The sequence below is a fragment of the Hylobates moloch genome, unplaced genomic scaffold (assembly GCF_009828535.3).
Source record: "Hylobates moloch isolate HMO894 unplaced genomic scaffold, HMol_V3 SCAFFOLD_7, whole genome shotgun sequence".
Lineage (NCBI taxonomy): Eukaryota > Metazoa > Chordata > Mammalia > Primates > Hylobatidae > Hylobates > Hylobates moloch.
The window spans coordinates 26463672-26490516 of NW_026652282.1; the positions used below are offsets into that span (position 1 = coordinate 26463672).

The following is a 26845-nucleotide window of genomic DNA, read 5'->3' on the forward strand; positions in this document are numbered from 1 at the left end:
GTTCCTATTTCTCCACATCCTCTCCAGCACCTGTTGTTTCCTGATTTTTTAATGATGGCCATTCTAACTGGTGTGAGATGGTATCTCACTGTGGTTTTGATTTGCATTTCTCTGATGGCCAGTGATGATGAGCATTTTTTCATGTGATTTTGGCTGCATAAATGTCTTCTTTTGAGAAGTATCTGTTCATGTCCTTTGCCCACTTTTTGATGGGGTTGTTTGTTTTTGTCTTGTAAATTTGTTTGATTTCATTGTAGATTCTGGATATTAGCCCTTTGTCAGATGAGTAGGTTGCAAAAATTTTCTCCCATTCTGTAGGTTGCCTGTTCACTCTGATGGTAGTTTCTTTTGCTGTGCAGAAGCTCTTTAGTTTAATGAGATCCCATTTGTCAATTTTGGCTTTTGTTGCCATTGCTTTTGGTGTTTTAGACATGAAGTCCTTGCCCACGCCTATGTCCTGAATGGTATTGCCTAGGTTTTCTTCTAGGGTTTTTTATGGTTTTAGGTCTAACATGGAATCTTAGGTTTAATAATTTGTAATCTTGATCTAACAACTCAAATTCTGGGAGTACATCCTTTAAGAAAATAATTAGACTCTTACAAAGATTTATATAACAAGAGGTTTATCACATTGATATTTATAGTAGCAAAAAATTAATTTACCAAAATCATAAACAGTAGAATAGTTATCAGTGAAAACCTGGCAACCCTTAAAAATATGCTTAATGGTAATTTTTTTTAAGTAAGTGAACTAATCCTGTTTTTTGGATTTGGATTGTCTTTTAAATAAGGTCTTACATATAATCTTAATCAAACACATCTAAGCACATTGTATTAAAGTAAATGTTTCTAATTATACCAATGTTTTAAAATTTATAGAGTTGCAATAAGGTTCAGTATGTTTGTTATTAATTTCCATCACCGCTCCATGTGTGCTTGGAAAGGTTTTGTATTCTGAAATTGTTGGGTACATAAGATCAAGTTTCTTCATTGTGTTTCTCAGATCTTGTGTATGGTACTTACTTTTTTTGAATTTTAATTTTTTGCCTGTTTTATCTATCAGTTTTTAAGAAGAGTGTTGAAAGCCTAAAACTAAGGTGGTTTATTTGTATATTTCTCTTCATATTCTGTCAAATATTAATTTATACATTTTAACATATATATTATGTTCTTAAGTGAATAATTACATTTTCTTGGAATATATCTTCAGTACACCTTTCTGGTAAAGTGAAACTCTTACCATTATGGTGGTGACTTTCTATCTCTAATACTACTTAGTCTTTAGTCTATTTCATGTTTTATGAATATGGTTAAACCAGCTTTGTATTTTCTATATATAAATATTTTTATATGCCAGCCTGTATAGTTTTGAGATGTGCCTCTTATAAATCCATTTAACTGGATTTGATATTTGCTTTGTTCCTGTATGACAGTCTTTGCTTTTCAACTGGAACTTTCAGTTAACTTCCAATTGTAATGACTAGTGTCTGCAATCATGTCTACCATATTCTGCTCCTGATTTTTTTTTCTTTTTTTGGGGGGGTGAGGGGTGGGGGGATGGAGTTTCTCTCTTGTCGCCCAGGCTGGAGTGCAATGTTGCAATCTCAGCTCAGTGCAACCCCTGCCTCCCGGGTTCAAGCAATTCTCCAGCCTTGCCTCCTGAGTAACTGGGATTACAGGTGCCTGCCACCATGCCCAGGTAATTTTGTATTTTTAGTAGAGAGAGAGGTCTCGTCATGTTGGCCAGGCTGGTCTTGAACTCCTGACCTCAGATGATCCACCGGCCTCAGCCTCCCAAAGTGCTGAGATTACAGGTGTGAGCCACTGCGCCCAGCTCTGTTCCTTCTATTTACTTGACAATTTTATGTGTCCTTTCCTCTGATATCTTGCCTTCTTTCATAGTAATCGAGTTTGAACTTTTTTTTTTTCTTTTTGAGACAGAGTCTCGCTTTGTCGCCCAAGCTGGAGTGCAGTGGCACAATCTCAGCTCACTGCAACCTCCGCCTCCCTGATTCACGCCATTCTCCTGCCTCAGCCTCCCGAGTAGCTGGGATTACAGGCACCTGCCACCATGCCCGGCTAATTTTTTGCTTTTTTTTTTTTTAGTAGAGACGGGGTTTCACCATGTTAGCCAGGATGGTCTCGATCTCCTGACCTCATGATCCGCCCTCAGCATCCCAAAGTGCTGGGATTACAGGCGTGAGCCACCGCACCCAGCCAAGTTTGAACGTTTTTATGTTTGATCTCTATTCGTTTCATGATCCTGCAGAAAATTTGCACATATGCTTAACTTATGAAAATCTACTTTTAGCTATATCTATCTTTACTCTCCTTCAGAACAATGTAAGTACTTAGAAGACTTTATTCCTGTTTCTCTGTATTTTAGTCATCTTTTTTTTCTAATTCACAAACGGGACGTTATCATCATTTCTTTATGCAGTCAATATTTGTTTGGAAACTCACTAGAATGTAAGCCCCATGAAGGCAAGAAGTTTTTGTTGTGGTGGTTGTTCAATGTTATACTCCAAACACATTAAACAGATCCTACACATAGTTATTATGCCTAAGTAATTATTAAATAGGTTGATTAAATATACCCAAGTAGTTAACAATTTTTTTTTTTTTTGCTCATCCTACCTTCCTGCGTCCCTCTGTGTTAGTTTTCTTTCTGTCTAAAAAGTAATTGTTTATAATTTCCTTCAGTAAGGGCGTGTTGGTACCAAATATTCTCTGTTTATTTGTTGCCTGAAATGTTCATATTTTGCTTTCATTCTTGAATAATACTTTGATGGTTATTTAGTTCTAAAATTTTTTTAAGCAGAGTGTAGTATTATTCCACAAATCTTTACATTCATTGCTGCCTGTAAGAATTTGGTTGTTAGTTTTATTGTTATGCCCTTGAAGGTACTCTGTCTTTTCTCTCTTATTTTAAAAGTTTTCTCTTTGTGTTTAATTACATATGATTTCACTATGCATACATAGCAGCACATTTCCTTTTATTTATTATTTATTTATTTAATTTCATTTCATTTTGAGACGGTGTCTCAGTCTGTCACCCAGGCTGCAGTGCAGTGGGGCGATCTCAGCTCACTGCAACCTCCACCTCTCAGGTTCAAGCAATTCTCTGCCTCAGCCTCCCGAGTAGCTGGGATTACAGGTGTCCACCACCACACCTGGTTAATTTTTGTATTTTTAGCAGAGACGGGGTTTCACCATGTTGGCCAGGCTGGTCTCGAACTCCTGACCTCGTGATCCATCACCTCAGCCTCCCAAAGTGCTGGGATTACAGGAGTGAGCCGCCGTACCCGGCCCACATTTCCTTTTATTTATCCTTTTTTAGATTCATTAGTGTTCATGAATCTGGGAATGTCTTTCACTAGTTCTGGAAAATTCTCACCTGTTATTATTTCCAATATTATGTCAGCCTCATTCTCTTTCTCCTCTTCTCATGGAATTCCACTTAGAAATAAGATATATTTTCTTATTCTATCCTCCATATCTCCAACCCTAGTCTATATTTTCCTTCTCTTTGATTTGTTCCTGCATTGTGGACAATATCTATAGATCACTAATTGTTTCTTAGGTGTTTCTAATCAGCTGTTAAAATAGCCATTTGTTCTTATATTCAATAATTATATTTTTCTAAGACTTATAGATTTTTTTATTTCCAAGTCTGCTTAACAGTTTTACATAGTCTTTTGTTTCTTAGTCATATAATAAACCCCTTCTTTTACTTTTTAAAAATAAAAGGTACTTTTAAAACATGCTTACTTTATAATTAATTTCGAACGATTTAAATATCCCAAGACTTTGTTAGAATCTGCTGTCTGTATTCTCTACTTGTTCCCACTCCTGCTTGCTTGCTTCCTTCCTTCCCTCCTTTCTCCTTTCTCTCTTTCTTTGTAGTATGCTGCACAGTTAGGAAATACAGTCTAACGTATAGTGACAAAACAGGGGGGCCAATGATTCTCCTGTTATATGAGGTATGGGGTAAGAGGAACAGAGAGAAGTAGAAAGAAGGGTGGATATATTAGCAGAGTTCTCTAGAGGGACAGAACTAATAGGATAGATGTAAACATATAAAGGTGAGTTTATTAAGTAATATTAACTCACACAATCACAGGGTCCCACAATAGGCTATCTGCAAGCTGAGGAACAAGGAAGCCAGTCCGAGTCCTAAAGCTGAAGAACTTGGAGTTCAGTGTTCAAGGGCAGGAAGCATCCAGCACGGGAGAAGGATGTGGGCTGGGAGACTAAGCCAGTCTAGCCTTTTCACGTTTTTTTTCTGCCTGCTTTATATTTGCTGGCAGCTGATTAGATTGTGCCCACCCGTATTAAGGGTGGGTCTGCCTTCCCTAGCCCACTGACTCAAATGTTAATCTCCTTTGACCACACCCTCACAGACACACTCAGGATCGATACTGCATCCTTCAGTCCAATCAAGTTGACACTCAGTATTAACCATCACAATGGGATTACCAAAGAGCACAAGAAAACTTTTGGAGGTGATGTGCGTGTTTCTGATCTTGATTATGATGATGGTTTAACAACGGTATACCTATGTGAAAACTTACCAAATTATACACTGTATGCAGTTAATTGTATGTTAATTATACCTCAATAAACTTGTTTTTCAAACGTTGGACACATAGATAACCAAAATCTTTATAATTGTTAGTCTTCTATATGGAAAATTAATTTATAATTTCAGTTTCATTTTTTCACTTTTCTGCATGTTGGCAAAAACACACCCTTTAACACAGGAATTTCATTTTTCAGAATCTATTCTCACCAAGTCACCAGATGAACAATAGATCATCTACACAGTTATAAATGACAATATTGATAAGAAAAATGTGATAAGAAGAAAAGTTTAGAAGCAACTTCAGTGTTGTACAGTAAAAGTTTGGTAGACAGATTGTGAAATATATATACTGGAATATAAAACAGTCAACATTATCTGGAGAGGACTTTACGATTTAAAATGTTTCAGTCAACAAAATAGCACAAAACTTTTAGTTGTTTACACTATGGTAATAATTTCATAAAGATTCGAAGAGAATGAAATAAGGCAAGCCGAATGATTAATGACTGTTACTTTGGAAAAGTAGAGTTGTAGATAATTTTTATTTCCTTTTTTATGCTTTTCTTCATACTCCAAATTCTCTACCATGAATATGCATTACTTTTCTCATCAAATTTTTTTGAAAATGACTAAAAGGAACTCTCCCAAATAATTTTCCTTTTATCTTTCAACGAAATGGCTTTTAAAAGAATCCTCTCATAGAGGATTTGAAGCACGTCAAGAAAATTGTTCAGAACTGCTGAGAGTCTTATGGTGAATGTGACAAGGTTATAGTCCAAGTTTTGACACGTTCATCATTAACGTTCTGCTGGTCCCTAGCCTGTCTGAGTGGATGGAGATGAATTCATTAGAGATGAGTAAATAAAAAAGTGATTTTCTCTCTAAATTAATATAACGACACACTTTTATGATGAATTTTCTAAATCATTTCAGGTTATACCTTCCTCTCTGTGAGTTCAATTATCTTTGTCATAAAGAGCTTTTTTTCCATAGACAAGCTTTACCCATTTTTCATAGCCTAATTTAACTATAAAGCTGTTAACATCCTAATTTAAGCTGATGATAAATAGTCTTTTAACCGATTTGAAATTTTTGAAATTAGGTGGTATAATATTCATAGATATAACCTTACCAATTATGAGGTGAAAAAAAATTCAAAGCATAAATATGGCTTTAACCTTGAAACCTGACAGGCGTTTGAATAGGAAAGAGATGAGCCATTTCCTGTATTTAAATTTCTCTAGACTCCCTGTGCCCTATGTGCCACCGTTTTGATTAATCCTTCTTAAAACTTACCTTCTACTAAATGTGTGAAAAACATATGTTTCTCATTGTTAACATCTCAATGTTTTACTCAAGAATTGGATAATCTGAGAAAGTTTCATTAATAAAGGAAAATATATATCCAGGAAATATTATATATGTATGTAGTTCACACCTTTCTCTTTGTAGGTTATCAAAATAGTGTGAAAAAATAGAATTAAGCTTAGAACAACACTATCTTTTACTCTAAAGCTCTCTAAAAAAGGTCCCTAAAATTAATCAAAAGTGGGCACTGTCCTCTGTTTTAAATAAATACCTAAATACCTTCCAATACCTCTTTTACAGTGATGTCATCTTCTTACTAGCCAAATGCCAAGATTCTGATGTAAGTTAGTAAATAACTTGTGAAACAAAGTAAGAGAATCTAAAAAAAATCAATTTGCTTGGGGCTTTGTGTCATTATTTTCTAGCATTTTACCAATTCATTTGTGTTTCAATCATCAATGATGCATTTTCTTAATACTGGCTGCTTTCATTTTTTTTAATTTTTAAAATAATTTCAACTTTTATTTTAGATTTGGGGGTACATGCGCAGATGTGTTACATGGGAATACTGCATGATGCTGAGGTTTGGGGTATGATTGAACCCATCACCCAGGTAGTGAGCATAGTACCCAATACGTAGTATTTCAGACTTTACCCTCCTTTCCCTACCCCGCATCTGGTAATCTGCAGTGTCTATTGCTCTCATATCATATTTATATCTATATGTACTCAATTTTTAGCTCCCAATTATAAATGAGATCATGCAGTATTTGGTTTTCTGTTCCTGTATTAATTTTCTTAGGATAATGGCCTCCAGCTACATGCATGTTGCTTCAAAGAATGATTTTGTTCTTATTTATGGCTGTGTAGTATTCCATGGTGTGTATGCACCACATTTTCTTTATCCAATCCACCATTGATGGGAAGCTAGGTTGATTCCGTGTCTTTACCATTGTTAATAGTCCCGTGATGAACATACAAGTGCAGGAGTCTTTTTGGTAGAATGATTTATTTTCCTTTGGGCATATACCCAGTAATGAGATTTCTGGGTTGAACGGTAGTTCTGTCTTAAGTTATTTGACAAATCACCAAACTGCTTTCCACATTACCTGAACTAATTTACTTTCCCACAAACAGTATATAAGCATTCCCTTGTCTCTGTAGCCTTACCTTTTGTTTTTTGACTTTTTAATAAAGCCAGTCTGACTGGTGTGAAGTGGTACCTCCTTGTGGTTTTGATTTGCATTTCTCTGATGACTAGTGTTGTGATGCATTTTTTCCTGTTTTTTTGGCTGCACATACGTCTTCTTTTGAGAGTGTCTGTTCTTTTGTCCATTTTTAATGAGGTAATATGTTTTGTGTCTATTCAATTGTTTAAGTTCCTTATAGATTCTGGATATTAGGCCTTTGTCAGATGCGTAGTTTGCAAATACTTTTTCCCATTCTGTAGGTTGTCTGAGTATTCTGTTGATAGTTTCTTATGCTGTGCAGAAACTTAGTTTGATTAGATCCCACTTGTCAATTTTTGTTTTTGTTGCAATTGCTTTAGAGGACTTAGCCAAAAATTCTTTGCCAAGGCCAATGTTGAAAAGGGTATTTCCTAGGTTTTCTTCTGGGACTCTAATAGTTTGAGAACTTATATTTAAATATTTAATCCTTTTTCAGTTAATTTTTCTATATGGTGAAAAGTAAGGATTCAGTTTCATTCTTCTGTGTATGGATGGCCAGTTATTCCAACACCATTTATTGAATAGGGAGGCCTTTCCTCATTGTTTAATTTTGTCAACTTCGTTGAAGATCAGATGGTTGTAGGGTGTGCGGCTTTATTTCAGGGTTATCCATTCTGTTCCATTGGTCTATGTGTCTGTTCTCGTACCAGTACTGTGCCATTTTTGTTATTGTAGCCTCATAATATAGTTTAAAGTTGGGTAATGTGATACCCCCAGCTTTGCTCTTTTTGCTTAGAACTGCTTTGGCTATTTGGGCTCATTTTTGGTTCTCTATAAATTTTAGAATAGTTTTTTTTTCTAATCCTGTGAAAAATGATGTTGATAGTTTGGCAGGAATAATGCTGAACCTGTAAATTGCTTTGGGCAGTACAACCATTTTAACAGTATTGATTCTTCCAATCCATGATCATGAAATGTTTTTCCATGTGTTGGTGTCATTTATGATTTATTTCAGCAGTGTTTTGTAGTTGTCCTTGTAGAGATCTTTCATCCCCTTGGTTAGGTGTATTCCTACATATTTTATTTTTGTATGACTATTGTAAATGGGATTGCATTCTTGATACGGCTCTCAGCTTGAATGCTATTGGTATATAGAAGTGCTATTAATTTTTATATATTGATTTTGTATCCTGAAACTTTAATGAAATCATTTATCAGTTCTAAAAGGTTTTTGATAGAGTCTCTAGGGTTTTCTGGGTATAGAATTGTATTATTGATGAAGAGAGATAATGTGACTTCTTGTTTTTTCTGTTTGGATGCCTCTTATTTCTTTCTCTTGCCTGATTGTTCTGGCTGAGAATTCAGTATTATGTTGAATAAGGGTGGTGAGAGTGGGCATTCTTGTCTTGTTCCTGTTCTTAAGAGATATGCTTCCAGCTTTTGCCTGTTAAGTATGATGTTGGCTGTGGGTTTGTCATAGATGGCTCTTATTTTTAGTTATGTTCCTTAGATGCCTAGTTTGTTGAGGCTTTTTATAATTTTATAAAATCCCTTTGTATAAGGGATGTTGGGTTTCAGCAAAAGCCTTTTCTGTGTCTATTGAAATGATCATATGGTTTTTGTTTTTAATTTTGTTTATGTGGCAAATTGCATTGATTGATTTGTGTATGTTGAACCAAGCTTGCATCCCAGAAATAAAGCCTACTAAATACCTATATCAAGAGGTTATACAAATCTCAAATTAATGATCTAACATCACACCTAGAGGGACTAGAAAAACAAAAACAGTCTAACCCCAAAGCTAGCAGAAGAAAAGAAATAATTAAAATCATAGCAGAAGTGAACAAGATAGGTAATCAAAAATTCATATAAAAGATCAACAAAATGAAAGTTGATTGTCTGAAAGGATAAACAAGATAAATAGACCACTAGTTAGATCAACAAAGAAAAACAGAGACAAGATCCAGGTAAGCCCAATCAGATATTACAAAGGTGACATTATAACAAATCCCGCAGAAATACAAAAGATCCTCAGAGACTATTATGAACATATCTATGCACAGAAACTAGAAAATCTAGAGGAAATGGGTAAATTCCTGGAAACAACACGACCTCCCAAGATTGAACCAGGAAGAAATGAAAACCCTAAACAGACTAATATTGAGTTCTGAAATTGAAGCAGTAATAAAAGACCTACCAATGAAAAAAAAGCCCTGGGCCAAATGGATTTGCAGCCAAATTCTACCAGAAGTGCAAAGAAGAGCTGCTACCATTTCTACTGAAATTATTCCAAAAAAAAAAAATTGAGGAGTAGGGACTCTCCCTAACTCATTCTATGAAACCAGCATAATTCTGACACCAGAATCTGGTGAAGACACAACAAAAAAGAAGACTATAGGCCAATATCTCTGATGAACATAGATGCAAAAATCCAAGAGCATACAAGCAAACCGAATCCAGCAGCACATCAAAAAGTTAATTTTCCATGACCACTCTTAAAAAACGATATTTAATGTGCCTCATTTTCCTTCCTCCCCCCCACTGAAATTTGCTTCTGTTTCATCATTCCTGTTGCATCTAACACTGAGCAAGTATCTTAGGAAACAATACAATTTTGTAAAAGATGTTCTGCAGTAGCCTGTATGTAAATATCATTTATCCCTCTGTCTTATTACCAAGATAATATATGTGCTTTTTAGCTCTCTCTGTTATATATATCCTCTACTTTATATCCTCTGCTCTCTCTCCTTTAGCTCTAGGTTTCAATATTCATTCCCAATATAGCAGGCAAACTTTTACTTTGAGAAACTTAAAACTCCAATCAGACATTTCAATTCCTACATGCCATCTCAAGCCTAATTTGGGAACTGTGGGAGCATAATAACGCATTGTCTATTTCTTCCTTTCTACTTTTATACAATAGCTTTTGACTTGGAGGGAGTTTACTTCTGCTTGCTGCACAATTATCCTAACATCCAGCTCAATTTCAAAGGGTCCATTTAGCTGCTTTGGTGGTACACTTTGACAGCCTATTGGCCTTGTAGATTTTAATGCATTTTGCATTATTTATCTCAGTTTTCCAAGTATAGTTTTTCTGTTGAATTTCTACTTGTTAACCAATTTTCTGGAAATGTTTCCCAATTGATCGGCATTGCACCTGTAGCTTTTTTTTTTTGGTTTTGGCAAAACTCAGCTGAAAGGTGTATGAAGTAGAATGTGATTTCTTAGCACATTGATGGTACTAAGTTGGCTCTAAATGTGCTGATGCATATAGTACACTTCTGCAATGATGTCTCTCTGGGAAACCCCATTTAACTTGAGTTACAATAAGCAAAGATAACAGCAAAACTCTCAGTACTCTTTGAGACAAAGGTCTCATACAATTCATTAAAATTAACATGATTCTGGCTGCAAGTTATAGAAACCCAGATTCCAGTTGATTAAAATAAGAAGGGATGAATGGTCTCACTTGACAGGAAGTTCAGAAATGGGATGGGCTTCAAGGAATGCTCATTTAGCAATGTCATCAAGGGTCCAGGTGTTTTTCTCTTCCTCTGCTCTGTAATTCTTAGTATCATTCTATGTGTGGTAGAAAGATGGCTTACAGCAGTCCCAGGCATCATATCTATATCCAGGAGACAAAGATAACCTATTTTTTCTTATGAATAACTCATGTGAGCAAGGAGATGTCCCTGTAGTCCCAGATGACTTCTTATTACACTTTATAGGTCAAAGTAGTGTCACACGCTGGTTCTAGAGTAAACCATGAGCAATATTCCTCTTAAAATGATCAGGCCCTCCATAAAAGTGGGATGAGTTCTGTTTTTACTGGGACATATGGATATCTGGACTTGGGAGGATATCTGATCAAAATTGGAGTTCTAATAGTGCAATAAAAGTGAAGAAATGAATGCTGGTTGGGAAACAATGTCCAGGTTGTGTCATCATAGTTGGACAGTGGAAAACAAATGCAGAGGGCAATGAGAGCCCCTGTGGCCCACTGGCTGTGACCAGCATGTGTTTCTAAAGCATTGGTGAAGGATAAAAGAAGAGGACAATAAGAATGCCTATATTTTGGCCTGAGGCGAAAATAATGAATAGTATTCCTTAGTGAGCAGATACTGTAGTTTGGCTCAGTCAACACCCCTTTCATCCCTCTTCTATTCTATAGAGATTGGAAAGTAAAGTTTTTGATTTCACAGCCTCTCTTGCAGCTTGGCTTAATCAAAAGCAGAATGCTGGCCAATGAGATTTAGGAAAAATTTATCAGGCTGCATTTACTGAATAAATGTCAAATTTGTATCTGGAAGCACGATATCTTTCTTGAAATAAGGAAGATAAAAAGTCACTTATTAAGGACGTTGGAATAGGAAGTAAGCTGTGCTCTCAGTGGCATCACTGAGATGCCATTTGAGTCTTGGACTATATACTCTCAAAGGTCTGGTCATGTGAGAAGACATAAACCATAGCAGTAGCTGAAAGCAATGCTATCAAATATAGAGTGCTCAAGTTAGTTACATAAGTTTACTCATATAATATGCCAATTAACTTAGCCTTTTAATTGTTTCCCAAAGGCCAAATCAAAAACTTCTCAAGCAGTATATATCACAAATAACTAGTGCGAACCCAGAATCCAACTAATCACTCTCCCAGTGCCTTAGCAGAGATAACCATGGCTAATTCTTCAAGGCATCATTTATATGGATAAATGTTACCTCCACAACTCATATCTGAACCAAGGCAGGTTTCATAAATCAGCAGTCTAGTTTGAGCCCCCACGTCAGCCTTATTATAACATTCAATGTAACAAAGGACAGTGTGTTATACCTTATGTAAACTGACCTTTAAATTGGCCTGAAAATACTAACATGCATGAATGGGGCTGTCTTACAGCAATGACATGAAAATTATATTAGAGACACTTTATTTAGCAGAAAATTTAATATAACATTTGAACTGCTAAAAGTAAAGTAGGAAGTAGAGAGTACTTTCTTCCTTTATTTGATGAAAAAAAACCACAGATTGCTTTAAAAATATAACTTTTGACTACATGCAACCAGATGACAAAAGATGTTAACTAGAGGGAAATTTGTTTCATACCCATAAATAGACACTAACTTAAAATGTACCATGGTAGGGGGGCGGGAATTAGTTTAGACTTACAAAATCCTCAACTGCTTTAATACCACAGCTTCATTCCATTTGCCTCTCAACTATTCCTGCTGGGGCTTCTGCTATAGTTTATTAACAAGTAAAAGCATTTCCATTACCTTAGAAAAACAAAACCAACAATCATTTTTCAAAAGACATTCAAATTCTCAGTATGTAATTATTGCTAATATTAAGAATTCAGTATGTTACCACATGCAATGCACATACCAACTATCTACTCATTGAGACAAACTTATATTTCCGAAATGAAAAAAAAGCCATTATAATTAAGACTCAAGAAAACTTTTCCAGTATAAATATACTCTTAAAGTTGAGATAAAGATCTATCCGTGAGATAGTTTACCAAAATATTTATGTTAAACATCAGGCTCTACTATATTTAAGAGTGGGATTCCATCAAAATACCTCATAATTATCTAGTTGCCTGCATGTACAACAGAAATACAAGAACTGAACTGGATGAGTACAAAAGGGCTTTCAAATGTGTCCATTAATACAGTTAAAAGAATTAATATAAGCTGCTACCTGTATAAATACAACATATGTATTATATAAATATATTATATAAGCATTATTTTTGTTTTATCTTCTAACAGCTTTATAATCTCTAAGTATTATAGAAGTATTTTATATTGATATATACTTATATATTATATAAATTTAGATATACTTATATAAATATAGTATATATAAGCTACCTGTATAATATACATGTATAAATATAATATAAACCATATACATGGTATACCGTTTATTCTCCTAAGTAACACCAACCATTAACATTGTAGTATATCATACGAAAGAGATGATATGTTTAGGATTCAATAATATACAGAGGTATTTGTCACTGATAGATGTAGTCAAAAATCAAAGACAATAATGCTAAAATTTTTTATATTAACTGTTTTTAGCAGTGGAATATTTTCGTTAAGCCACAGGTTACAAGGCAGTCCAATGTAGAACAAAGATAAAAACAGCTGTTGGTTAAAGCAGAGCTGACTATTCAGCCATGGGGAGCTTCTCAGAAACATTAGAACCCTTTATAGGGTCTCAAAGAGACTTGAGACCTAAGTGTTTTCTCCTGTGTCCTAATAATTATACCTATTTTAGCTCCCCTCTGGGGACAATTTAAGTGACCAAGAATTGTGAAGAGGAAAATGGGAAGGATTCTGAGCTCCAAACTACATTTCATGCTGGCCCTCCCCTCCTCCTAGGACATCTGATTATTTGTATAAAGGAGATGTATTAGAAGTCCTTGGAATTTTCTAATTAGAAGTTCCAGCTCTGATTACTTGGAGTTTGAGTAATTTTTCAAGTAAGTATTAGAGCCAAAGCTTGGACCCAGATATGACTATAAAACTCATGCTTTTAACTAATTTTTATGTAGTTTTCCACTGATACACTAGTGGCATTCTCAGCCAACTAATTAAGTTTTCTCTGCTGAACGTTTTGAATTCTTTGTCTTGGGTAATCTCTCCCTTTAAAATGTAAGGTTGAACCTGTAGAGCTCCAGATTGTCACTTAATTATGACAACATAGATGAGAAAAGTACAAAGCTTTGATGTGTCTTTGGTGGCGATTATATGACATATTGAAGTTTTGTGAGATGGCTCAGAAAGTTCAGTAATAGCTCACGTTGAAAAGAATAAACTCTAATTTACACAGGTAAATAATAATGTGACTAATCTGGTATTGCCCATTAGTAACTGATCATTTCTCTCTAACTTGGGCACTATCGCCTGTAATTCCAGCACTTTGGGAGGCCAAGGTGGGCAGATCACGAGGTCAGGAGGTTGAGACCACCCTGGCTAACACGGTGAAACCCCGTCTCTACTAAAAAATACAAAAAATTAGCCGGGTGTGGTGGCGGGCGCCTGTAGTCCCAGCTACTCGGGAGGCTGAGGCAGGAGAATGGCGTGAACCCGGGAGGCGGAGCTTGCAGTAAGCCAAGACTGAGCCACTGCCCTCCAGCCTGGGCGACAGAGCGAGACTCCGTCTCAAAAATAAAATAAAATAAAAACAACAACAACAACAACAACAAAAAGAAAACAGATTTTGAAGTTACATCCTTACTTAAAACATTGGTTTATTTTCTTCAGGTCACTTACAAGAAACCACTTACTCATAATGAATTTCAATTATGGCATGACCCATGTCATTATCCTGGGATTTAAAGGTCTAGATTTGGGCTGTTTTTATTCAGATGGCTAGAACTGTATCTATTTATAAAATTAATTTAACTGTTTAATGTATCAGACTATTTTATATAGCATTAATGATTTTCTACTTCAAAAGGAAAGCTTTAAGATCCAAAGACATTGATTTCCAAACTGGGACAGGCATAATCCTGAACCTTAATCATTTTATTCTTAGTGCTTCAGCTTTCTATTGAATTTTAGTGAAAGAAAACATGGCTCTGGACAAACTTTCATCTCTTGGAGAGAGCAAGTTGACACAGATCTGAATTGTTTTGTATATTTGTTGAATATACCACCCAGTCTTCCACAATGTGGGAGTGCAACATTTAAGTATCAAAATGAAGCAAAGTTATCTTAGTGACCTTCTGACTTCTAGCCTATAAATCATTCATATGGGAGCCAGAAAATACAGTCAAAGATTTAATTTTCCAATTGATCTTATACTTAGCATCATTTAGAATAACAATCTGGATACTTAATCTAGTTTTTTAAAAAATTTCAATCATCAGTTTGTTTGAAATCATGTAAACAAAGCCATATATTGTGAAGAAAATACATTTAATTATTACTGCCTTTAAATAAATCTAGTTTAAAACACGTGGTGAATATTTGCAGGAAAGAAAGAATGCATTTAACAAGTATGTGGCATTGTAATATTAAAGAACTAATGGAACTAACGGTGAAGGTTTACTAGGCATAAATTATAGAAGCAGATAATGAGGTTATTAAAATAATATATATCTGTAATTTATATAAAAGACTTTAAACATTTTTTGAACTTTTTTGTGTGTTTACAGAGATATACTTTTTTTTGCATTTTTTGTTCTACATAGGCAGCATTTAGATATGCTGAAGGTAGTCTAGTAAAGTCTTCTGCCTGAGTAGGATTTTTTATTAATTTAAATTACAATATAATGTTTTAAATAAGAACGTATGTTTTTGTAAGTGAGATGGGCCACTCACTCATGGAATCGACATATATTTGTTCAGTACTAACAGGATGCTGACGTGGTGCCAGACAGTGAGAAGGCAAGGATTAGGTTTTATTCAACTTGGCGGCCTCTATAGTGTTTAAAACATTGCTTTAAAAGCTGTTGGTATGCTGTAAATACCTGTTGAAATGATGAAAAAAGAAAGGTCCTCGACTTTGGAGAATTAAATATGCAGGTAATAACAATGTGATACTACAGTAGAAGGATGGTTCCTATATTTGTATAGCTCGGAAGAACTTACAGTGGAAGGAATGGGAAGTTTCCACAGAGGAGAAAGATTAGGAATTTGATATGATAATAGGAAGTGGTGTGGCCAAAGGCACAGCTTCAGAAAAGAATAAAGTAGCCATATGTGAAGAATAAAGTGGAAATCAATTTAATTGGACATAGTCTCCATGTAAAGGAAATAAACTTGGGAAGATTGTGCATGTTCTTGAATGCGGACTGGGAAGTTTGATCTTCTTCATTTGGGAGGCACTGGAGGCTTTTGGGCATATGCATGATAAGATTAAAGGTCCTTCATGAAGATTAATCTAGCCACAGTGTGTAAGATGGGTTGTCGCAATGGGAGATAAAAATGGGGAAATCCACTATGAGATGAATTTAATTGGTCACATGGAAGGTAATAAATAATAGCCTGAGTAGCCAGATAGTGTTCCTGTATTTGGGACTGACCTCGTTTTTCCAAGATGCTTCAAACTGTGAGAGATTTCCAGAAGTCTCAAGTGTGAAATAATCAGTGTTACTCTAAAATAACATCATGCAAAGCTACCTCACTTTTCTGGAAATCAGGCATCCAAAAGGGTTAAAACACTGGAACATAGATACAAATCTGAAACTTCTTTTTGAGAAGACTAGACTATTCACTTTGCAGAAACTGAAAGCATGTATATCTTGTTTTTGTTTCATTGTCAGCACCAGTGCCTTGAAGAGTGAAAACTGAAGTTAGGCAATTCATGTATAAGAATTTCTATAAAATAATTAATTAGTTTCTAAAGGGTCAATTCTTAGAAGTACATTTTAGCTTTCTGAAAGACATATTTCCAGGGTAGAACTAATTCTTAAATAATGATGAATATTGAGGTGTCATAATTTCGTATTTATGGAAACATTGTCTCTCTTTGTCTATAACTTAACATGTAATTTGAGATTTAAAAATGAAGGAATTTGATTTCATTTGCTGTTATTTAAGCTCCCTATGTCTGTTTAAATTTTGCTCTGAAGAACAGCTGCTCTAAAGTACAGCCAATATTTCTTCCTTTGGGATAGCTAGTTCCACTGAAAATTTTGATATCATCAAAATGTGGTGTATGTGTGTCTATGTGTAGCCAACCTCCCTTTCTCACATCCCCAGATACCCATGTCCTTATGCCTGCCACTGGTTCTCAAACTTTTTAAAGTACATAAATATCACCAGAAACAATTATTTAAACTATATGTTCCTAGCCCTACAGTCCCTGGAGATTCAGATTCCATATGCATGGGGAAGCCTCAGACTGTATTTTGATAAGCTCCGCGCGGCAATTCTAATGCACGACTTCCAGAGATCATACCTTAAGTGGCTGTAACTTAAGCTGTCTCTCCCTTCACTTGCACTGGATGTCATGTTCCTGACCTTAAGTAGCGGTTATTAATTATTTAATTTAATGAATGAATAAAGTCAAACAATGTGGATGTCTAGAAAATCTCCTCTACTGAAAGAGCCTGAAATAGGGTGTGTTGCCTTACTAGAGTCTGATCGGTAGTAGCCTCATCCCACATTGAGAGCTGCAGAGTTTCATGCTCTCAATCCTGAGATGTTTTACAGCAGGGTAAATGATCTAATTTATAGTATGTGCTGAGATATTTCTAAAGAAAGCTTGCGTCCGAGGGTAGAATGTTTTATGTGTTTAATTACACTTGAGTTCCAATCCAATTCAAAGCCATGTCGGCAAAGGCTGGCGCTTAGTCAGCTAAACATTTGAAAGCTTCTTTGTTCCTAAGGGGGAAAGCACAAGACTAATTTTTCTAACAAGTAATTGCAGGTGCAGGTTATGTTTGCAATCTTAAAAAAGGAAGTGTCTCAGTGAAGGGGAAATTAAATGAGAGGGTTAAACGCATGACCTAGAAAGGATGTTTGAATCACTTGTGTTTTTCCATCTTGTACAAAAATCCATCTTTCCTATGAGGTGGGGCCAATTTACCAGTTGTGTTCCTTTTAATACGAGGAAGTTGGGGGCTGGAGGGAGAAAAAGGTAGAAAGAAATTAGCCAAACACAATCACCAGAACATATTAAGTTGTTTTGTTTTGTTTTGTTTTGTTTTGTTTTTTAAGCCAGGAGGGAGAAGGTGAAGATCTACACAATAAAAGGAGTAAATAAAAACACATGTAGGGGAAAAAAACAATGGAGTGTTTTCTCATCCACTGAAACAGTAAAATTCCATCTTTAGGTTTTTCTTTGTTCAGTTCTCTTTGGAAGGAACTGTCTCAGCTAAAATTTTATTTGCTGTTTTTGTGTCATTTTTGTCATCAGAAAATATTTCCAAGTTAAGCAATCTTATAAAGAAGTGTCTCGGGACTATCAACATTAGTGAGCCGGGTACGCTGAAGTGAGGTACTCTTTCCTCCAGTGTGGCCACCATAGCCATTCTTGCCTTTCTTCAGTTTGCTGTCTATCGATCGGTGTCCATCAGAAATACCTTGTTGGCAAAAATGTCTTCCCTGCCCATCTTATTTGGCCTATTAATGATTTCATAAACTTCAATATGAATCTTTATGAGACCTTCTACTTCAAACTGGAAGCTCTAATCCCTTTTGCCTCTCCTCCTTTGGCAACCAGTTCCTCTCTTTGATGTCCCTAGTTTCCTTCCTCTAGATTTCTTCCAGTTCCATCATGCTTTCCAGATATATCTCCACCAAAACCACCTCCAAAAAGCTAAATTCTTATTGGCTGCTGCAGCTCAACAGCGGATGCTTTGGTGAAATAAGCATAACAACAATAGTTGCTTTGTATATAGCAGGGATCAGCACAGTTTTCCTGTAAAGAACTGGATAATAAGTAGTTTAGGCTTCGTGGACCATGTGGTTTTGGTCACAACTATTCAATGGTACCATTCTTGTGCAAAAGTTGTTTAAGTAGTCACAGACAATACTTAAGCAAATATATGTGTAACTTTTTCAAATAAAACGTTTATTTATAGACCTTAGAATCATTTCATATAATTTTCACATGTCATAAAATATTATCCTTTAGATTTTAAAAATCATTTTAAAATCTAAAAATAATTTTTGTCTCACAAGCTGTACAGAAACAAAACAGGCCGTATTTGGACTGCTGAATGTAGTTCGCTGACTTGGGTTGAGAGTTCTTTGTTTTCACGGTGTCCCTACCTATCATCTCATTTAATTCTCCCCACAGTCTTGTGAGAAAGTTAATACCGCTGCCATTTTATAAATGTGAAAGTTGAGACTTGGAAAATGTGACTGTCTTGCCCAAAGAAAGAGAACTAATAACCTGTGTTTCTGGAACCTAATCCTACATTGTCATGTGTCCTATCCTGTGTTCTTACCTCCATAACACACTTCATACTAGTGTTATATCTATGACTGACTGACATAGTTCAAATCTCCAAACCAACCAAATTCCACTGAGGTGGCTGTTTCTATAAAAGCTGTTCTTTGTAAAAAAATTTATCCAAAACATCAGGTCTCAAGAGTGTAACAGGAGGGCTTGTTAAACCATCAGCTGCTGGACATAACCCCAAGAATTTCTAATTCAGTGGTTTTGGGGTGAGGGCCAAAAATTTGCTTTTCATTTTTTTAAAGTTAGATAAAATTCACACACCATAAAGTTTACTATTTAAAGTGTTCAATTCAAAGGTATGTATAGAGTTGTACAAGCATCATCCATTATTATCTAATTCCCGAACATTTGTATTACCACACAAGGAAACCCTGTACCTATTTGTGGTCACTTCCTATTCTCCCCTCCCCACCTCCAGCCCCTGGCAACCACTGATTGACTTTTTATGTCTATAGATTTGACTACTCTGAACACTTCATATAAACAGTATCATACATGTGGTTTTTTGTGTCTAGCTTCCTTCACTTAGCATAAGGTTTTCAAGATTATTCTCATTTTAATATGCATCAGTACTTCATTCCTTTTTATGGATGACGAATGTTCCATTGTATGGATATACTACATTTTGTTTATTCATTCATTAATTGATGAATATTTGTGTTATTTCAATGGTTTGGTTTTTGTGAATAATGTCTCCATCAACATGTTTTCAATTCCTTTGGCTATCTACCTAGGAGTGAAGTCGCTGAGTCATATGGTATCTCTATGTTTAACTTTTTGAGGAACTGCCAAACTGTTTTCCAAAACCAGCTGCATTATTTTACATTCCCATCAATACTGTATGAGTTCCAATTTTTCCACATTCTCGTCAACACTTGTTATTGTCTGTCTTTTTGACTATTGTCATTCTAGTGGGTATGGAATAACAACTCAATGTGGTTTTGATTCACATGTCCTTAATGACTGGTGATGTTGAACATATTTTTGCGGGTTGGTTGAGAATCTGTATTTGTAACAAGCTCCCAGGAGATGCTGATGCGACTTGTTCCTGGACCATACTTTGAGAACCACTGATCTAAAAATTACCACTTACTCCTAGCAAATAGAATATGCTGTGTATATATTTTTTTGTAATCATAGTCATTATGGAGCTGTACTTTAGACATTGAATATAAAGGAAGAATTTATTTATTCCACAAAATCTTACTGAGAACCTGAAAAGTGCCAGGCACTGTTATAGGCATCAGGAAATAAATTTTTTAACAACAGATACAAAGTGAGAGTTTACATTCAGGTGCGTGAAGATAGACAATAGATGAGAAGTAAGCACCTAACGTTTCAAGTGGTGATACATGCTATGAACAAAAATGAGAGAGGGTGTGGCTCTAGAGAGGGGACAGTGGGGAAAGGTAAGGTGACCAGAGAAGGCCTCTCTGATGAGGTGATGTTTGATCAGGGATTTGGAGGCAGTGAGAAAGCAGGACCTGCAGATTTAATGCACAAGAAGGTAAAAGCACAGTCTTTGGGACCAGGCCAAGCTCAATACTTAGGGCTGGCCCTCCACTCGTCCTTTGACCTAAAACAAATTACTTAACCACTCTGTGTCTCAGATTCCTAATCTATTCAATGGGAATAATAATATTTCCCTCACAGGATTGTTATGAAGATTAAATGAGGCAGTATATGTAAAGCATTTAGAGAGATGTGTGGCACATAGTGTTATATAAGACGCGGATATATATGAGGCTAAGAAAGCTAGAACTTCAGTCTCTCTCACTTACATGGGCCTCTTCTGTGGCCTTCTATTAAATATTGTATACAAAGTATCATATTCTTTTCTAGAAAGAGAGCCTCCAAGTTGTATAAGCTGTAGGCCCTACATAGCCTAGACCTGTACCTGATATTAACTGCTATTTATTCATCTCTGGGATAAATGATTCCAGACAAAGGGAGCAGGAGTGTAAAGGCCCAAATGCTGGGAGAACATCAAGAAGACATTGTGACTAGACAAAAGTCAGGGAGGCACAAAGGGAGAGGATAAGGTGAGACCAAAAGGGACGGTACTTGGGGGATGGGAATCGTAGGCATAGAGCAGGTCTTGGTAAAATACTTTGTAATTGTGAATTAGATTAGGAGACACTGGAGAGTTTTGAGAAGAGAGTCATGAACTGGTTCACTTTTTAATAGGATCATTTTGGCTGACCTTTAGAGACTAGATGATTAAGAAGGCAAAATTAGAAGGTGGAAAACTCATGGAGAAGCAATAATCTACAGATGAGATAATGGTACCAAGGACTAAGGTAGAGATGGTACGATATTGATAGTTTATGAATATATTTTGATAATGGAACAGACAGAACTTGTTGATGAATCATATGTGGGATTGAGAGAACTGTTAAGGATGATTGAAAGAAAGATTTGGTGTCTGAGGAACTGACAAGTGAGGATCAGGACTGGATGTACATGTGCAGTGGAAATTAAGAGTCTGATGTTGAACATGTTAGTTTTGAGATGCCTATTTTATCTGTAAGATTCTATTTTATCTCTATGATATATAGCCGTGATGGACATTTTTTGGAATCTGTACAGTTAGACTATTTTATTGTTATATGCCCATCATAAAATTCTATGCAGAATGTACCATATGGACTTTTGGTGCTATAACACAGATGACTTTTATGGAAAATCAGACAAGGTGGGTCAGAGAATTTCTTCATGGCCAACTCCAAGACAGGAAGGTGGGGAGAGACTAGAGTCCTGCCGGGGGAAAAAAAGAGGAGGTGAAAAGAGGGTACGAGAAGGTCAGAAGGAGAGATTTTTTCTGAGGTCTGCTTCTGAGGCCTACAGCACCCCAACGTTATAACCAAAGATGGTCTTTTATCTTTATTGCTCTGAAGCACTTCCAAAGCTGCTTCAGGAACCAAGGGCAAATGGCCAAATATTTTAACAAAAGATATGCTTAGTGTTTTAAACACTTAGGAAATGACAAGAGTTATGAACCAGGAACCATGGACAAAAACCTACACACACACACAATGTTATTACACCCTCCATGGAACTATGATGGTTCTGTCCTTTTTATTATGTTACATGACATGGAAGGTTTCCATTTAAACTGTATTATTTAACTAGTAGATAATACTAGCAATATTAGTAAAATTATTGTGTTCTCTGACTGTAAGGACTTGAGGACATGTTTCCTCATCTTCATAAACTACTGCCTGCCCCTGTGCTTGACTACGGTAGGTGCTAAAGATGTTACATGAATGAAAGTTACAATAATCTGTACAAGAATGAGGTCTTTTGGGTATTTTATTTATTTTTGTTTAGAAAGGATCTTATACTCATTAGGCACTGACTATCCGTAACAGCTTAATACTGGACATTGTGGTCAAAACACATGACTACAAGTTCCAAGTCCACCAATTGATTAATTTGGCAAGTCACTAATTATCTGAGCATTATTTATAAAATGGAATTAGTGGTTTTTATTCTATTTTACAGTGTTATACTTAGGATTGGATAAGATAATATACAGAAAAACGTGATCTACAAAGTACCAAAAATTATATTAATATTTTGATCTATCTAATCTAGAAAAATTTTGATTGATAGTGTCTACTGCTTAATCTGAGAATAACATACCTTGCTATAGTTTCCAAACACTTTTCATAGAGAATGTAAAATGGATTTTCAAAAATTACATTTTCCTCGATATAAATTACAATGGTTTGATCACTTAACGTCAACTCTCATTAAAATATGATTCTCTTTGTAGGCTGAATTAGCTGTCTTTTGAGATTCATATGTAGAAAATAATCAAGTATAAAAAGGCTTGCTGCAAAAGTCCTCTGACATTGGATTTTGAATTTGACATTTCAATTCAATTATTCTGAATTTAAGGTTTCCTAAATCAATGAATACATTTTGGGGATAATATGTCCCTGTACCCTTGCATATTTTTCATAACCTCTTATACATTAGCCAAAATTAGAAAAAGAAATAATCCTCTTCCCTGCCTTAAGCTAAACTAGAATAGTTGACACATTTAAACAACAAATGATGAGAAAAAAATGACATTGATAAAAGTTTCACTGAGTCATCATGAATCGCATTGGGTGAGCAATTCTATTGAGGGAGCATATATAAGTTTTCATATACCTTAACACGTTAATTGTGCTAATAAATATTTTAAGTAATATTTGTTCTTTAAATATATTTTCTTATTTTTCTGTCATTTACCAAGTATAGATTCATCATTTACCAATATTCAGACTCTTTTTTTTGAGGCAGAGTTTCATTCTTGTTGCCCAGGCTGGAGTGCAGTGGCACAATCTCAGCTCACTGCAACCTCCGCCTCCTGGGTTCAAGCGATTCTCCTGCCTCAGCCTCCCAAGTAGCTGGGATTACAGGCACCCACCACCACGCCTGGCTGATTTTTTTGTATTTTTTAGTAGAGACAGGGTTTCACCACATTGGCCAGGCTGGTCTCGAACTCCTGGCCTCAAGTGATCCACCCATCTCAGCCTCCCAAAGTGCTAGGATTATAGGTGTGAGTCACCGTGCCCGGCCTCTCAGACTCTTTAAAAAGATAGCTCAATGGGACTGAACCAACCAGTGCAGATCTCCAAGGGCAAAATTTGGGAGTACCTTGTGTCCATGTCTCTAGTTATATGGGGATAGAGAGACAAAATTGTGTTTAAAGGAGTTTCAGGCCTCAAGGCTAGAAATATTGGCTTATCCAAATGTGTTCTCAAAGCAACATGAAATGAGATTTAGGAGATGCGTTTTGGAAATGGCCCTAAGAGCTAGGAAAGAATGGAGTAAAGTATAATGGTTCCAAATTTGAATTTAAAAGGAAAATTAGAGACAATGTCTCTGGAGACCAGGGACTGTGTCTTGTTCACGGCCGTATTCTCTGTGAATAGTGCTTAGAACATAAATATTTCTTGGCTGGCAAAACACTGTTTACCAATTGTGTTTATTACATGCTTCTGCTAAGGTATTGTGTGAGCAAACCAGACACAATGAAAGGGCTCAGGAAAGAAAGAACAAGATCCTGGTATCAAAAACAGGTATATAGGCCGGGTGCGGTGGCTCACGCTTGTAATCCCAGCACTTTGGGAGGCCGAGGCGGGCGGATCACGAGGTCAGGAGATCGAGACCACGGTGAAACCCCGTCTCTACTAAAAATACAAAAAATTAGCCGGGCGTGGTGGCGGGCGCCTGTAGTCCCAGCTACTCGGAGAGGCTGAGGCAGGAGAATGGCGTGAACCCGGGAGGCGGAGCTTGCAGTGAGCCGAGATTGCGCCACTGCACTCCAGCCTGGGTGACAGAGCGAGACTCCGTCTCAAAAACAAACAAACAAACAAACAAAACAGGTATATAAAGTGTGGTTCTTACCCTCCAATAAAAGGCAATGAAGTCCCCCTATGGAACTCAGTTTAAACAAATCACTACTCATATTGTCTAGGAGAGAAGGATCTCGGAGGATGCTTATAAAGTGACCTGAAGGTGAGATAGGAACGGAATCTCAGGCAGAAGCAAAGCAAAAGTATGTGCAAAGTCTTTGAGCTGTACAAAAGGATGGTTTGTTTGGAAAATGTCTCACAGTTTAATATGAGGATCGTGAGAAATGACACTAGGGAAATAGACATGAATCAGACGACTATAAGCGTTTTCGTTGTTGTGCTAAGAAATTTGGGCTTGGTTAAGACTAAGCTTCAAATAGTTAATTCTAGCATATTGACATAAAACTGTAGCCCAAATATGTTAATCATGTTACAGGAAAGTTTAGCTTGTTAGTAAAAGTATAATACTGACGTAAAAGAGCATACTTACTTAAGTCGTGAAAGTGGAGAGCCTTGTCTAAGGAAGAGAGAAACAAATATATATAGTCAGAAGCAGTGATATAAAAGAGAAACTTTTCCCCTACCACCCCAACAGTATTTAGTTAAAATATATTTTATATCAGCCTCTAGGCCCATTATGTCCCAATATGCATCCCCTCTAGTTTTATTATATACGGTTATTAATAACCTCATATATTTATGGTTGTAGTTAATATACAAAGAGAATTAAATTTATGGTAGTTCACAGTTTTAGGTATCACTTATATGATTTTTTCCATAATGCTGTCAACCTGTGGGATACCTGATGACATTCTTTTTCAGGAACCAACATCACAACTAAGTTTGTATGTGACCTTAAAGTAGCAGAAGGAGCTGGTCATGAGATGAAAAGAAATGCTATTCTACTTCTATTAGATTATTTTCAAGGACTGATAAATACTTTGGATTCTAGGTATCCTTGGTGCAAATGAGTTAATGAACATGTGCCATTAAGAAAAATAAGATTATAGAGAATGAAATTAAATCCGTGCTCTACCTGCCTTAAAAGTGTGCATATTATTTCTCTCTTCCAAAATATCTAGCATCCTTATATAAAGAAAGAAGTCCCTACATAAATCATTCCTTTCCCAACCATCACATTCAAATTATCAAATATAAACTCTGTTTTCAGTTTGGAGAAAGAAGATATAGTTGCTGGCAAAATTTGGGCGTGTGAGTAGGGAATTAGAGGCAGAAAAGGCAAGGGATGTAACAGAAAAGCTTTATGAATATATCTTTCTGTGCCAAAGGAAATGGAACACATCTTGCATGAAACAAAATGTGACTTGTTAGGCAGCCTAAGATCTTATCAAAGGAGTGGAAAATATCACCCACTGCTGACTGGCTAGTAAAAGGGAATTGTGCTCAAATGGGTCAAGACTCACTTCTCAATGTCCACAAGCTTTTTTTCCTCCTTATTTCCTCTGTAAATGCTGTCTTTTTTTTTTTTTTTTTTTTTTTTGGCATGCAAAGGGACACACACACTGAACACACTGACACACACAATGTTATGCAGAGTTTCCTCCCAGATCTATTCATGGTTTAAAGCCCCCCACCTCCCTTTACCTGTAATAAATACCTGTTGGCTTTGATGTTCACTGTCAGGGATAAAATAAATTCACAAATATTTATTTGTACACGCTGCTCCAGTATGTGACAGTGAACAAAATGTTAATCATTAATAAATGGTGGGGGAAAAACTCAAAGATTAATAATTGTCATTGTTTCTGATGAAGTAGAACACACACAAGAAGGTAAATACCCACAACTAGCCCCCTGCTAAAGTACAAATATCAATAAAAAATGTGTATATTTGAAGTATTTGGTCTATTACAATTCTTCAGATATAAAACAAGCACTATAAGCATTATGGTGGTGTTGATTTGAAAATTCCAACTTCACAAATTCTTCAAGAAGTACCTTATGAATAAAATAAAAATGTAATATTCAGATGATACATATATACACATATGCACACATGCACATACATATATGTAGTGTAGGTATCGATAGATGATAGACGGGTAGATAGATATTCTTCTCTCTACCTTGCTGCATTCAAGTGGCTGTCATACAATATAAATCGTATTTAGTGTGTATTTTTTTTTTAGATTTGGGGGTTCTGGATATTTTGACCCATATTCATATTTTTAACCACGGCGTTGAAAACTCTCTAAGTGATCTTACTGTTCCACACCTTATTACATTAATCCCCTATAAGGCACTTTCCCAAGGAGTCCCTGAACGCTTCTGGGAGAATTATAGGCAGCCCATGCTACTCTGAGCACATTTAAAACATAGAAACTTATTTACATGAGCCTAAATCTACCTCTAGAACACCTGGGTTTATTCTACCTAGGGCTCACTTCAGAAATTGTGTATTTTTCAAAAATGACAAATCATGAAGTCTCCAGTATGGTTTATATTTCAAATCCATCTCTTGAGAAAATTCTGGTTAATAGTGACTG

At 35.9% G+C, this 26845-nt stretch overlaps 1 protein-coding gene across 1 annotated transcript in view; it reads left to right on the top strand.

Annotated features, from left to right (window-relative positions):
- The window catches only part of IL1RAPL1 (interleukin 1 receptor accessory protein like 1), a 638631-nt gene that overhangs the window by 487375 nt on the left and 124411 nt on the right, over positions 1-26845 (top strand). The gene's annotated exons all lie outside the window — the stretch shown is intronic.